This window comes from Lissotriton helveticus, chromosome 6 (genome assembly GCF_964261635.1).
Source record: "Lissotriton helveticus chromosome 6, aLisHel1.1, whole genome shotgun sequence".
Taxonomy (NCBI): domain Eukaryota; kingdom Metazoa; phylum Chordata; class Amphibia; order Caudata; family Salamandridae; genus Lissotriton; species Lissotriton helveticus.
The window spans coordinates 800,406,641-800,422,570 of NC_136067.1; the positions used below are offsets into that span (position 1 = coordinate 800,406,641).

The following is a 15,930-nucleotide window of genomic DNA, read 5'->3' on the forward strand; positions in this document are numbered from 1 at the left end:
GGCTTCCATTTTGTGTACAGCAGCCATTTTGTGAGTTGCCCTCACATAGGCTTATAATACAGCTAAATTCGATTCCAAAGGACTCGTACACCTTAATTGACTTCTCTCTGACCTGGGCAAGCTGAAACCATTGCCCCAGGCCGAACCTGCCCGGCCAGTTTCTTTCCCAGTGGCCGAGCGAGATAGCATCAAGGCACAACATGCCATAAACCTTTTCATCGCACACACACCCTGCCTAACCTTGCTCACACCTGTCCCTGATTCTTTACATATGTCTTGTTTTATGAGGAGGAGGTGCCCGTTTTTATTGGGGGGTACACCGATATCTGATGAAAATGTTGGGCCTTGCCGGGTAATTGTGGGCTGGACGAACTGAAATGTGGGCTTGTCATCATCACTCTGCTTTTTCTTTGTAGTGAAAATATGTGAATGGTCTACTGTAAATCTAAGAATGTTTGCTTGAAGCATAATATTTTGTATAAAAATAGAAGACTGGCTTTGTAAGATTGAGCAGTCTCCTGAGAATATACACACCATGTTGTTGTTGTTGCCTGTTACTTGGTTTCAGCCAATAAATTCGATCTTTGACTTCACCTAGAAGACTCTGAGTTTCTGTGTCTGAATCAGGAAAGTACTCGAGGTCTTAGGGTGTACCCTGACACCGCTGGGTTACCGGTTCGGTACCGGTTCTGAAAAACCCAGTACCTCAGCTGGCGCCCAATGTGGGGCGATACCAACGGTACCGGTCCAAGCCAGAGGTTCGTGAGGAGCTTCGTGTGAAAATTCTGGAGGAAGGCCGCCACTTCATCGACCCCTGCATGTCGACGTGGTCCGAAAGTCTTTGCTGCGAGGTTCCCCGCTTCCCGACGGCTACGAAGGACTGCTGCCCTGGCTATCGCCCTGATTTGGACCCTTGATGTTTGGTAGAGCGAAACGATAGACGAGTCTTCTGGTGACGTCATCGATATCTCAGTTAAGTATAAGTGGAGCGTCTCCCAGTCCTTAGTTGGTTCTTAGTTTGTATCCCTTCGGGATCTTTGATTTGGAACTTGCAAGTACCAAATCCGAAGGACTCGTGTATTCACGAGAATATCGTAATCGATAATCCTTTGAAGTTTGAAGCTAGACTAGAGAGTGAAGATGCCTGGTCTTAGCAGACTTGGAAATTTGTTTTGTCTTGGTTGTAATAATAGGGATTCCCGATTGGAGGACTCGTGTCCGGTTCCCCCGATTGGAACTCCAACCTATGAATTGTATGTGAAACATGGAGTAGGCCCCATCACATATAATGAAGTATGGATCCGATACACCAGAAAAGATGGTGTTTTAAAATGGCCCCAATATGGTAGCTTTGACACGGAAATCTTAGATAACCTCGAAGTTAAACTTTTTAAGAAGAAAGCCCGGCAGGCGATGTTTGACTCTTTCCTCCTATGGCGTAAGGAAGCCAAACAAAAGGAAATTAAATTAGCGAAGAAAAATAAGAGAGAAAGGGGTATTTCGATAATGCAAGGTGCTATGCAGTTTAAAGATAATGAAGAAGAACAGATGAGTGAGCAGTTGCACAGGCAACGCAAAATGGTAACCGATAAATGTTATCCGGTTTTGCCGCCTCTTCAGCAAGATGCAGCAAAAGATCTTGAAAAAGACCCCCTAATGTCGCATTTATTGAGTTTGTCACCCCCTTATGCGCAGAATGCTACGGCACCTCCGCAACCTTTAGCTGCGCAACCTTTGGTTGTATTGCCTCCTGCTCCTCCTCCGCAGCCACCAGCTGTTCTCCAGTTGGCACCTGTTCCTCCGGTGCAGCCTCCTCAAGGGCCACCGTCTTTGATATCTGCTCTGCCTTTACTTCCTACAACTTTAACTACTATATCGACTCCCACTTCTGGTATTCCTTCTGACACTGCCTCTGCATCTGCTTTGCCTCACCCTGCCTTTCCGCTTGTCTTTTCATCGACTTCTCCTTCTGTCCGACAGAGAGTGGCTAGTACTGTTACTAACCTCCTATATCCTCTCTTTGGTGCAACAAGTGTAACTCCTGACACAAAGCGTAAGCAGTTGCATAGCCAACTGCCTGATTCTAGGGAGAAGGAAACGTTGAATTATTTGGCACATAGATGGGTGACCACCCGACAAAATATGACCTAAAATCTGTCATGAACGTCTTCCATCAGTGGGAAGAACCGAAACAGAGATACGTTTTTGAGAAAATGTGTACTTTCCTGAGTGAGGATAGAGAGGAAAATGATTTGAAGCCCAATCCGCCTGAGTTGTGTCATATACGGTTCGAGTTTGGAAAAGGCGCAATTGTGGGTTCAGATGTTAAGAAAGCAGTTGCAACATTGTTGTCATTGAGGACTGAAAGTGTTTCTCGGTCACTGTTTGAGTCTGATTCCTCTGTTAAAAAGAAGGTGAGACAGTATCCCATGAGGGAAGTTCCCCCAGTTTGGAGAGATGGGGACGCGAATGCTAATCCAATCATTCCACCACACTTTCAGCGTGTGTGGGTACATGTTCCATGGAAGCGAGCTGAAGTATTGGCCCTTAAGCAGACATTGCCTGATCCTCGTAAAAATCCTGCAGGGTATTACAAGGAATTGTCCCAAACTGCAGGTTTATGCATCATGAATTTGGCGGATATAGACATGTTATTTGGGAATGTTGTTCTACAGCCTCTATGGGGAAAGATTTGTCATGCAGATCATGATCAAGAGTTAGGTGACACATGGGCTAATATTACTGCTGCAGATGCCCGACAAGTTGGTGGTGCTAAACCTGAGCTTTTAGTAGCAGATCTCCCTGGTAGGATCATTAATTACATGAAGACTTTAATGCCTGCGATGCGTGTGAATTGGGATAAGTTGTCTGCGTGCAAGCAGAAGAAAGATGAAACGGTCTCAGATTTCTTCACCAGGTTTGAAGAGACGTTTGTCGACTACAGTGGTCAAGATATGAGTACAGAAGGTGACCACCGATTGTTTGTCGATAAATTTGTGCACAATCTGCTTCCCGAGTTGTGTAAGAAGTTAAAGGATTCAGAGAGTTCTTGGGCCGTTTGCTCTTCAGCACAAATATTGGCTACTGCACAGTACTACGAAAATAGAGACAAAGATGAGAAATATAGAGCAGAAAAGAAAACTAAAGAGTTGAAAACGAAAGTTCTGTTACAGCAAGCGTATCCGCCACGTGGTGGTCAAAATAGTGGTGCTCAGAGTAACTATCAGAATAACTATCAGCAACCTCAACAGTTTCAGAGGAACTCGCAAAGAGGCGAGTATACTCAACCACGTGTCCCTGTAGGTCCTAATCAGTGTGCATATTGTAAAGAGGAGGGTCATTTTAAAAGTAGTTGTCCTGCTTTATTACAGCGCGTGAATGGTGTTTCCAGTGCAAGAGGTCGAGGTATTTCACAAGCACCTAGAGGTAGAGGACGTGGAAATTTGCCCCAGAACGCGCGTTCCTTTCCGCCTCAGAATTCAATGAATAGTTTTGATCAACAGAATAATGCGTCTGGTAGGACAGCTCAGTACTATGCTGATGATTACTATGCAGAGGATGAGCATATGGGAGGTAATGATTGCTAGGACAAACATAGACAAAGAGAGGGAGTTGTTTCAGTTCCAGTAGATCAGAGTGGACCTTATGTTGAGGTGATTACATCAGGTGTGTCAGAGCCTTTTCTGTTGGATACTGGTGCTACAAAGAGTTCTATTATGCACTCTAAACTCCCTGGCGCATCTTTGTCTGGCGAAACGAATGTATCAATAGGTTTTTCTGGCGCTCCGGTTAGAAACCCAGTTTCTAGTCCTATGTCTCTTTCTGTTGGTCCTTGTGAATTCGAAGCACCCCTTATTCTGACAACAGGTTGTGGTGAAAACTTGTTGGGATTAGATCTGTTAAAAAGATTGTATGCGACGATATATTGTTCTCCTTCAGGAGTACAACTTACACTGGGTAAGAAAGTGATTTCTTCAATGTATTTGTCAAAGGACAAACTTCCAACAGAATTGTCATCTCTCCCTAATATTCTTTGGGCTACTGGTCCTAATGATGTAGGTCTTTTGGAAATACCGCCATATGTTGTAACATTGAAAGCCAATGTTAAAATGCCACGCATTCCCCAATACAAAATTTCTAGTGAAGGTGAGAAAGCTTTGCTAGCGATCATTTATGATCTGATTGAAAAAGATGTGATTGAAGAGACAAGAGGCAACGTTTGCAATAGTCCTGTTCTGCCTGTTTTGAAACGAACTGATCCTTCCCAGCCACCTGTTTACAGATTTGTGATTGATCTTAGAGAGGTGAATAAAATAGTTGTGCCACAATTTCCAGTTGTTCCTGACATTACTGCCCTATTGACTATGATTCCAGCTTCTGCCACCTGGTTCTCGGTAATTGACTTGAAGAATGCTTTCTTCAGCATCCCGATTGCTGAGGAGAGTAGGGATATTTTTGGCGTCAGTTTAGGAGGTCGAAGCTTCCGCTTTAAATGCGCTCCCCAGGGCTACTGTGAAAGTCCATCAATATATAGTCAAGCTTTAAAAACACAGCTTGATACGATTGTTTTACCTGATGGCGCTACCCTCATTCAGTATGTTGATGATTTGCTTATTGCTGCAGATACTGAGGAAATCTGTAAAGAAGCCACGTTGTCTTTATTGCGTCATTTGTGTGATTTGCATCACAAAGTGTCCCTTTCGAAATTGCAATAGTGTCGACAAGAAGTGACCTACTTAGGTCATCTCTTATCGAAGGAGGGAAAGAAACTGACCCCAGAAAGAATTCAGGCAATAGCGAAATTGAGTGTGCCAAGAACACAGAGAGAAGTGCGTGCTTTCTTGGGTATTACATCGTACTGTAGACAATGGATACCAAATTTTTCCTTGCTGGCCAAACCTTTGGTGGCATTAACTTGTAAAGATACACCGAATCCCGTCCCATGGTCTGAAGAGTGTCAGAAAAGTTTTTCTGAATTGCGCAATGCTTTATGTTCGGCTCCTGTGTTGGGTACCCCCAACTACAGTAAGCCCTTTACATTGTATGTCCATGAGAAAGAAGGTTGTGCATTATCAGTATTGACACAGTTGTTTGGAGACAAGCAGCGTCCATGCGCGTATTTTTCGTCGACTTTGGACCCGGTAGCTAAAGCATTGCCGAGTTGTTTAAGAGCCACAGCAGCAGCAGCTGTTTCTATTCGACAGTCTGCTGGGTTAGTGATGAATAACACATTGATTGTGATGGTTCCACATGCAGTGGACACGTTGTTAAACAGAACCAAAACACAGCACTTAACTAGTGCTCGATTGTCAGGTTACGAGTTGACATTGTTAGCGAGCCATGTGCATATAAAAAGATGTTGCCGATTGTGGAGGAATTAGATGATTAAGAACAGCATGATTGTTTTCTTAGATCAGAAGAAGAAACGAAAGGGAGAATAGACCTCCAGGATACTCCCCTTGCAAAGTGTGATGGTACATTATGGGTGGATGGTTCATGCTTCAAGCTTCCGAATGGTGATACGACTGCAGCATATGCCGTCACAACTTTGCATACGATTGTTGAAGCTGCACGTATCCCACATAATTCAGCTCAAGCAGCAGAGTTGATTGCACTTACAAGAGCATGTGTGTTGTCGAAAGGAATGAAAGTGACCATCTATACCGACAGCCAGTATGCATTTGGTGTGGCTCACAGTTTTAGACGATTGTGGAAAGAACATGGGTTCCTGACTTCGCATGGAGCTAAGATTCAGCATGGTCAGTTGGTGAATGAGCTTCTTGAGTCACTGACTTTGCCGTTGCAAGTTGCGATTGTGAAATGTAGCGCACACAAGAAGGTGACTGATGATGTTGGTCGTGGAAATGCATTTGCTGACGAAGTCGCAAAAGAAACTGCAAGGAATGTGATGAGTCGAATGTATGTTGCAGGCCCTGCAAGATGGATTGGTGACGTTGGAATGTGTGAAGACACGATAGAGAGTGTGAAGTCTATTCAAGCTGAAGCTACAGAGAAAGAATTGAGTGTGTGGAGAGAAAGTACGGGTAAAATGGATGCAAATGGTTGTTGGATTGAATTATCAGAGCATCAGAGATGGTTGCTACCCGATGCGTATGTGCTTGCAGTGGTTACAATGGCTCATGGAATGGCTCATATCAGTGTGAAAGGGATTTGCAAGTTGTTGGCTCCAGTATGGCAAAATGCTGGAATTCCTAAGTGTGCAGAGAATGTTGTCAAAAATCGCATGGTGTGTCTGAAATACAATCCTGGTAGGGGAACCCCAACTCCAGCTGGTCATTTTCCGTTCGAGGTTTTGCAGCTAGATTTCATCCACATGGAGAGGTGCAACAATTTAAAATACGTACTCGTTGTTGTTTGTGCCTTTTCAAGATGGGTGGAAGCCAACCCCCTAAAGGACAACACTGCCTTATCCACAGCTAAAGCCCTTGTGAAAGAGTTCTTCCCTAGATTTGGAATGCCGAGAATGGTCTGGAGTGACAATGGGAGTGAATTTGTGGGTCGTGTGATGAAGAAAGTATGTGAAGGGCTAGGCATCCAGCAGAAATTCCACGCTGCAAATCACCCCCAATCAGCTGGACTAGTAGAATGCTACAATGGCACGTTGAAACTTAAATTGGCCAAAATTCAAGCGAGCTCTGGTCTTAAATGGCCTGACGCTCTCCCTTTAGCACTCCTATCAACCAGAATGACTGTGCATTCGCGAGTGGGACTTAGTCCTTACGAGATAGTTTTTGGCCACCCGGCCAACATATGGGGAGTGCCAAGGCCCACCAAATTCAGTGAAATTGAACACCCTGTTTTGCTTGACTATTTGTACGAATTGACAGCTAAATTGCATGTTTTACACCAACAGGTCCACAACACTCTGCCTCAAGCCTCTGAAGCTCCAGGTCACCAAATCGATCCTGGATCCTGGGTGCTGGTAAAGAACTTTCAACGAACAAAGAACGACCAGCCCAGGTGGACCGGCCCACACCTCGTCCTTCTTTCAACAAGATCAGCTGTTCGAGTGAAAGGAAAGAAGCACTGGATCCACGGTGTACATTGCAAGAGGGTGCCTTTGCCTCTGCCGACTCAGAGACTGAAACTGTGCCTCGTTTTCTACCTTTCAGTGATGCACGTATAAAAGGAACAATTACTGAGAAAGAAAGTGAGAATATTTTGCAACCAGCTGTATCACCGTCAATTCGATTGGACACTACAGAACCTGAACTCCTTTTCCAAGACCAAACAGTACCTGGGAGAAAACGTTATAATTTGAGGCCGAGACCTATTGACAAATTAATACATTTTCCTTTTTGCTATTTTTGAAAGTGCAGCTCTCCCATCTGAGAAACTTTTTTATTTTTGTTTTTCGAACCACCATCTGGGTTCCGCTGTAGGGTCGCGGTTGCCCAAAGTCTTTGGGGTGCAGCTGAAGACGTTAGGTCGACAGTTCTGGTTGGTCTAAGGGAGTTGCCCTGGATTGACAGAAGCATTCCTTAGCATAGAACACTCAACCATCGCGAGCAGCATATTTAGAGAGGATGGAGTTTTTCGAGATGGAGAGACCTGCCAAGGAAACGAACTTTAAAAGCAGAATATGTAAAATTACGACCAAGAAAAGCTTTTTGATAATATGCATTTTCATGTTATTTAGTGTAATGATATTTTTAATAGGATATGTTTTATTCTCCTTTCGAGTGACATTTGCACCCACTATATCGCCCATACCTCCTCCTTCTACTGTTTCCCCACACTCTTTTCAACCCCTTCCTGAACACGAATCAGCTAGGAGATTAAAGTTTATTAATAACTCCTTTGTTCAGCTTTTGCACCAACACCAACAAGTAATGAACACGACTAACTGTTGGGTGTGTGGTCTTATGCCTCACACAACGGATAAAGGTATTCCCTATCTGGTCCTGCCATTCAGCCACAATGGTTCTGTGTGGGCATACAGAACAATGTTTATCCATGCACATGAAGTCTACCCCCTACGTTCTGTAACAGACAATCCTAAGAATAGTGCTCTAGTTAAGGGTATAGTAGACATGATTAAGGAAGATATTTCCTACGAGACTATCCCTAGAGATGAGACACTAGTATACATAGGATGGAACGTGACCGGATATGGAGCTACTCTGAGTGAGAAACAGCAAGCTAAGAGATCTTCCCCGATTTGGATTGTACCCCATCAGGGTCACCTGTGTCTGCAAGGTACTTGCAAGAATCCCAGAGCTCAGTTAGGGAAGAGTATCTGTACTGAAACATATGTTTTTGCATCTCAGACTTCCCCTTCGTTCTTAGCAGCTAAGGGTACCTATTTCATCTGCCATGACAGAGCCTATACATGGTTGCCCCCTGACTTTTCGGGCACATGTTTTGTTACGTTCCTGTTGCCTCCCACCTACACAGCTGTGGCAGACTAAAACAAGACAAGGATAGTTAGAGGTGTCTTGAGTAAAGAAGACACTGCAGGACAAGAATTTGGGGACCTCGTAAAGGGTTTTCTGCCGTTCTTGGGACCAATGGTTAACAGCAGGAACATAAGGGAATTGACAAGGGTGGTTGAATCCACCGTGGTTGAAACTGCCGGTGCCCTTAGTAACTTGACTGCTGAGCTCCAGTCGGACCGTCTTATGACCCTTCAGAACAGGGTCGCATTAGATGTCATACTTGCAGACCGAGGTGGGGTATGTAAATTGATCCAATCCAGTTGCTGTGTTTTCATTCCAGATAACGCTCCAACAGTATACCAGGCCATCTCCAAACTGCATAAGATTTCCGAATCTATTCATGTGGATAAAGGAGATTGGTCGTTAATGGGATGGTTCTGGGAACTGATATCCGCCTGGGGATGGAAAATTCTGATGGTCATTGGGATGGTCTTAGCCATTCTTTTCCTGTTCTGTCTGTGCGTACAGTGTGCTCCTGCGCTGTGTGGCCTCTGTGCTACATTATGTGTAAGGAAACCTGTATCAAGAGACGAGCTAAGTACTAGGATGATGTTACAGCAACATCTCAATGACTTTAGGAATATAGACCTGGACTCAGATTAGCATGAGGATAGGTTAATTGCCTATGTAAGGGCAAAAGGAGGGTTTGTGGTTCTGAAAATTCTGGACTCGTGTAATAAACTTTGTCGTAGTATGACGATTTTGGTATCAAAAGACCGAAAATGGCTAGTACACTATGCACAAGCATTTTCGTCATATTCGAGTGGCGATTTCACCTTGAAATCATAATTTTCGTCCTGAACCCTTGGCTTCCATTTTGTGTACAGCAGCCATTTTGTGAGTTGCCCTCACATAGGCTTATAATACAGCTAAATTCGATTCCAAAGGACACGTACACCTTAATTGACTTCTCTCTGACCTGGGCAAGCTGAAACCATTGCCCCAGGCCGAACCTGCCCGGCCCGTTTCTTTCCCAGTGGCCGAGCGAGATAGCATCAAGGCACAACATGCCATAAACCTTTTCATCGCACACACACCCTGCCTAACCTTGCTCACACCTGTCCCTGATTCTTTACATATGTCTTGTTTTATGAGGAGGCGGTGCCCGTTTTTATTGGGGGTACAACGATATCTGATGAAAATGTTGGGCCTTGCCGGGTAATTTATTGTGGGCTGGACAAACTGAAATGTGGGCTTGTCATCATGACCCTGCTTTTTCTTTGTAGTGAAAACATGTGAATGGTCTACTGTAAATCTAAGAATGTTTGCCTGAAGCATAATATTTTGTATAAAAAGAGAAGACTGGCTTTGTAAGATTGAGCAGTCTCCTGAGAATATACACACGGTGTTGTTGTACTTCTAGGACGCCTGTTACTTGGTTGCCGCAAATAAATTCGATCTTTGACTTCACCTAGAAGACTCTGAGTTTCTGTGTCTGAATCAGGAAAGTACTAGAGGTCTTAGGGTGTACCCTGACACCGCTGGGTTACCGGTTCGGTACCGGTTCTGAAAAACCCAGTACCTCATCGCTCCAGGTTACGTTCAACTAACTGCATTGGGGGCGAGATGATGTGCATACATGGGAGTGGTGGTACTAGACCCCACCCCCCTATGGGGGGGTGGAGCTGTTATGCAATTTCACAAAGTAATTCCAACAGGTTGTGTATATTTGTAGAATGGTGCTTTTTATTGAGTAGTGTGTGTGTTTAATAAGTTTTATAAAGCAAAGTGCAGACTGGACAATCAATTATTGAGTGTTATTTTTGCACACCTGCAAATGGCGATTACTAGGCCATACCACCTCCCTTGAGTAGGCCTCAGAGTGCTCTGCAATGCTACCATCTGAGAGTCAGGCACTACAATTGGGTGTTTGGTTCCCAGTGAATGACAAATGTAGTCATGTTATTTGTGCTGGCCTCACAGATACAGCCTCGTTTTCCAACACAAACTTTTACTTTATTCAATGACATCTGCCAAAACAGTTTAGGGTACTTTCCTGCGTGAACCCAATTAAATGGAGCTACCTGGAAGTGTGATAGGTGGTATGAGCAGTGGATGGATATGGATGAGAGGTGGTGTCTTTGAACAAGGCATCCCACTCACATTTGGAGAGTGACCTGCCTAGCACTGATTCCAATCTCTATGGACAGTTTCATCTCACCAGTGTAATAGGGCATGATAGATATATATTTGACAATGTGCGACTACTTTCCAAAGTTCGTCACATCTCATATGCCTTATATATTATATGTTAGTTGCATGGCCAACTGTAAGAGTTACTGATACCTACATTGTTTGGTGTCTGGGACTCCAAATTACTAATGACATCATTCTAAAAGAGTTAATACATTCTCTGTTATTATGATCTCCAAGCATTTTACAATTGCCCTCCCTCAATTTCCAGAACCTGACGCTTTCATATGAGGAGTAAATGCATAAAAATAAACATGTGTAGTTCAGAAGGAATATGCATAAAAAGATGAACATGTACATATTATATTTGCTGCTGAGAGTAAATTAACTAGGTACAGTCAACCTCACATTTCTCTCTGTGGCTAGCATGTCTCATGCAGTACACGTCCATCAGGCTGGAACACATGGCCCACAGCAAAGTTCAACTCTCACTACTAATTCAAAATTAGCCTTTGTTTGCTTACATTGAAGATGCAACGTCACTGGGAGCATGTGTGTACACACTGTTACCTTTGGATTCAAGGGTACTTCCACTCTCAGCACCCCCACTGATACCCTGGATTCCAGGAATGTCCATGGTTGAGAGGACTTTCTCTTTCCATTGCCTTAGATGCAACTCTGCTTGTGGACTTCATGTGTGGCCAAGGGCTTGCGCATGTGGCAGGACATCATGCACCCTACCCCACTGATGATATTTTAACATTTCTTTATTTCACTCCACTAAGTTTTTTGATGCCCCGACTAGACAGCTTGTGGTCCAGGCAACCGTCATCTCTCGTCTGGACTACGCCAGCTCTCTGCTGGCGGGGGCTAACCAGGCTGAGTTAACACGCCTGCAGCGGGTGCAGAACGCCGTGGCGAGAGCCATTGTTGGACTTCCTAAGTTCTCCCCGGTGTCTCATGTCATCCGCTCCCTGCACTGGCTCCCGGTTAGGAAGCGTATCCTCTTTAAGGTCCTGTGTCTGACCTTTAAAATCCTTAGAGGCATAGGTCCCGAGATCTTGGCCAACTCGATCTCCTTCTATGTCCCTACCCGCAACCTTCGATCACAAGGTCAGGCCCTTGCTGTTGTTCCCAGATTTAGGCTCAGCCGGATGGGAGGCCGTTCCTTTAGGGTGAGAGCTGCGTCACTTTGGAACACCCTCCCGGTTGAAATTCGGCTGATAGAGGACTTGCTGTCGTTTCGTAGAGCCATAAAAACCTTCCTATTTTAGCCCTTCTGTTTTAGCACTTTTTTGTAGCATTCTGCCTTGTTGTGTTATGACTGCTCCGTGTCTCTGCGCCGGGATGCTCCTTTGCTGGAGTCGCTGTGCGCATAACAAATTGTTATAACATAACATAACATAACTTCATGTGGATTGGAGAAGACTGTTCTCACTTGCACTGTGAACTGGGATGAGACTTAGGCAATGTATTGTACATCAAGGTTTCCAAAAGTAAGGCATGATGCTTCACAATACCATTGGCGGATACCGCCGGTTCTGGTCCGAGAACTTTTACTTGTGGTGCCTGAGCGGGTACTTAATACTGGATTTGGGACTGGTTTCCGGCAGCACGGGAAGGATGATGTTAAAAGGCAGCACTGGATGTCTGCAGAGTGTTGTGGTGTACCATGCACACAAGATGAATACCTCCTTGTTTCTGTTAATGTCCAGTGGTGTTAGTGGTGATTCTGCAGCTGCTGCTCTGCCAGATACAATATTATGACCACTAGGGACTTATTTTAATGAGCAACTAGGGTGTACACTGCTTTTTTTATAAAAGTTTGAGTTTATTAAAGAATAACAAGAAAAAGAACAGCAATAAAATGAATAGAACAAATCCTATTCAACATAAACATTTTGTAAAGAAAGCAATAATGTGTAAGGATAGGACTATCATGCTGTATAAAAAGAGAGAAAATACACAATATAGACAATAAGGGGAAAGGCAAGGGAAGGGAAACATTAAATAATTAATATATAACCTTTAAGAGTAAAAGATATGAGAGATAAATACTTTAACATTGTAAGCATACAATAATTGAGTTTGAGTAACATGATAACAAACATAGGGGTGTAAACACCTATTAATAATCGAGGAGTATAAAGGCAAAGGGAGAAATTAAGGTGGTTTCCGTACTTCATCTGATACGTTCATAATTTTAACATTAGAAGAGGCAGACAAAGATAAACAGGTTGTTAATGGGAGCCATAGAAAATCTCTTTTAATTGTTAGAGATATAGGGGCGACATAATTAGTATCTAGTCGATGATGAAAACAGACAGCGTTCCACCAGGATCTAAAAGTGACTTTATCTACCTGCTTCCAATTTGAGGTTATTAAATGAAAAGCAATAGCTAACAATAAATCTAAACTTTTAACATTCCGGGGCCATTGGGGAGATAGAATACCTAGGAATATATTTGTTAAGGAAAAAGGGACTTGAACTTTGAAAATTGTGACAAGACCAACTGCCAAAATTAGTGGATTGGGGAACACTCAAACAACATGTGCTTTAAGTTGGCAGATGCATACAAAATAAGGAAATGGAAAAGGAGGAAAAGATATCTAAAGAATTAAATAATAGGAGACTATTAATTCTCCTCTATTAGGAACACTGTCCAATCATTTACTACACTGTGACTATAAATACCATCACAAGAACATGAAGACGTGATTACCTATTTTATTTATCGTAATCACAAAAAATTATTATCTGCTAGATTTGCATAGATTTCAAATATACACAAATATATATACATACATATGTACACAAGTATATACAACAACGAGAGACAAATGAATAGGGTTCATATAAAAAACACAAAATCATAAGAATTCTTTTAGCACCCAGAAAAAATTATTAAAGCTAAGTGCACTCCTATATATTCTAGGAAGTACACATGGAGGTAGTCTGACACAATCGGTTCCAAAAAGATATAGAACCCAAATATACAGACTGTGTCAATGCATAAAATTCACTTTGATTTAAAAAATTAGATCGGACTCCTCGGTATGGAAAGTGCCGACGCGGTCGCGTTTCGGCCTTCCAACCAATCTTGGCCTCCTCAGGACAGGGTGAATATAGAACCTACAAAAATGCATATATATCAACAAAACATGTATATTCATTCAACATCCTGTCATACTCACTGTGCCACCAATGTCCCCGAAATTGTCACCAGCATATAGAACGGTGTAAACCGACAACTCAAGTCACCAATAAAAAAGGAATCTTAACTATGAATCAAAAAAGAAAAAAGAAAACAATGATAAACAGACCCTCATCCACAACCAAGTCTCTCCCACTCAGATCAAGGAAGTGAACAAATCTTACATCTGAAAAAACAATCAAAACTGTGCTCTAAACGAAAACCAATAGTGTAGCGACTACACGGGTGCCTGTGTCCACACAGAAGTGAAATAAGGACAGAATCACACCCAGCCATAAATGTGCGTGCAAGCCTGTGGTATCATTGAAGCAGGTAACCGCAAGGCCACTTACTTATGAAAATAAAGTCCGGCTGAACCCTTCGTATGACCTCCTGGGGTCAAACAGATTTTAAAGAGGGAAAACAAGAATGCTACAAACATCTCGTATGTAAGGGATCTGAAAAAGCACAAGCTCTATAAGTGCACTATCAAAACCAACGACAATCATAAAAAACACCTCTGAAATACATAATCTTGAACAGCTTCCAAACGTAACAAATACCACGATAACCCAACTGAAAATGAAACAACAGCCAGATAGATAGGCATCAGGTCCAACATGCAAACAGCGTCACGGCTGAGCAACTCCCATTTGCCCAAATCACCGAAGTGAATCACCTCAAGCCTACAGTTCTCACCTTCAGTACCAATTCTCCATAGATTACTTCATCACTCCGCAAAGTCTCCCTACACCACGGCGGTTCACCAGCGTCCAAGCACTGTGACAGCATCCATTAAGTTCAACGGACCGCATACCACGTGACCTGGACGTACGTGCGTCCAACTCTGAAGCTAGAGAGCGGACTTACTGCCCTCAATGCAGTCTCTCTTTTCTCAGTTAAGAAACGGTATAGAAAAGGCAGGTCATTCCATGATGTCAAAGCAGTGCCACAATAAACACCTTCCATAGCCAACTACACGGACATGTACCAAATTCCTCAATATGCAATCGTGTTGAGGTGTCTTGAACAAAACATTAACAATCAGAATAATAAATACAAATTCAGAGATTTAAATGATCAGCCCATATGGTGAAAAAAAGGGGGAACAAATAAACTATGGGGAACATCGGGAGATAAAACTCAAGTACCTCTGTGCCCCACTCACAAAGGGCACGATTGCCTATCAACAATAAAAATAATAATAATAATGGAACTAATAAAAATAAAAATAAACCGCTCAAATAAATTACGAAGTACTGAAGCTGGTGACAAAACGGAACCTAAAGATTTAGGTGAGCACAGGGGTCGACATACAATCTAGAGACAATACATCACAGTGTACAAGGAGCTCAGCCTCAAAAAAACATGTATGAGGACTGAGACCACAAAAAATGAACATCTAATTATACAAAATCTCAACTAAACACAATTCTTGAAGACAATACTTCAGTGAAGTAAAATAGTCCAGCTGAAATTGCACTGTTTATACATATTTACATGCAGAATCAGGCAATCAGAAAGATCATAATCAATACAACAGTTCACATATTTACGACCCTATTAGCGCCCATATTTCATCACGATCATTCAACCCTATTCTTGCAGTATGATATTTTTCAATCATTTGTGCCTCCAATTTGTTCAAGGTAATTTGTAGACTCACTTTACTCTGGGTTTTCACCACCAAAAATACAGACCACCTGATATCATTTTCATTGTGGTTACATTCACAATAGTGTTGCCCCAACGGGGCTCCCTGCGTTTTACACCTAATTTTTGACTGATGTTGCATAATTATCATCTTAACATTTTGGGTTGTTTGTCCTATATATGTTTTATCACAAGGACATGTGATGCAATACACCACATTTGTGGTATTACAGTTCCAAAAACTCATTTGAATATGTCTCTTCTCATTCAACATCACAAATTTGGAATTTGCAGTGTGTGTACAGACTGCACAGCCATTGCATTTAAAATGTCCTACAACAGGTGGGAGACTTAACATACTTCTCAGATTACCTTTCTCTGGTGTGGGCATAGTTGCTTTCACCAAGTGTTGTTGGATGTTTTTACCATTGCGGAATGCAAATAGGGGCTTGGGGATGTCAAACTGTTGAATCAATCTCCAATTCCTCAGG

At 42.8% G+C, this 15,930-nt stretch overlaps 1 long non-coding RNA gene across 1 annotated transcript in view; it reads right to left on the bottom strand.

The window, feature by feature from the left end:
* Positions 1-14,599, bottom strand: part of LOC144761538 (uncharacterized) — a 168,814-nt gene extending 154,215 nt beyond the window's left edge. The window contains exons 1-2 of the long non-coding RNA XR_013595772.1: positions 14,486-14,599; positions 13,788-13,874 (exon numbers count right to left, since the gene is read on the bottom strand). This is a non-coding gene — a long non-coding RNA (uncharacterized LOC144761538). The remainder of the gene's footprint in view (positions 1-13,787; positions 13,875-14,485) is intronic.
* Between the last annotated feature and the right edge of the window lie 1,331 nt (positions 14,600-15,930).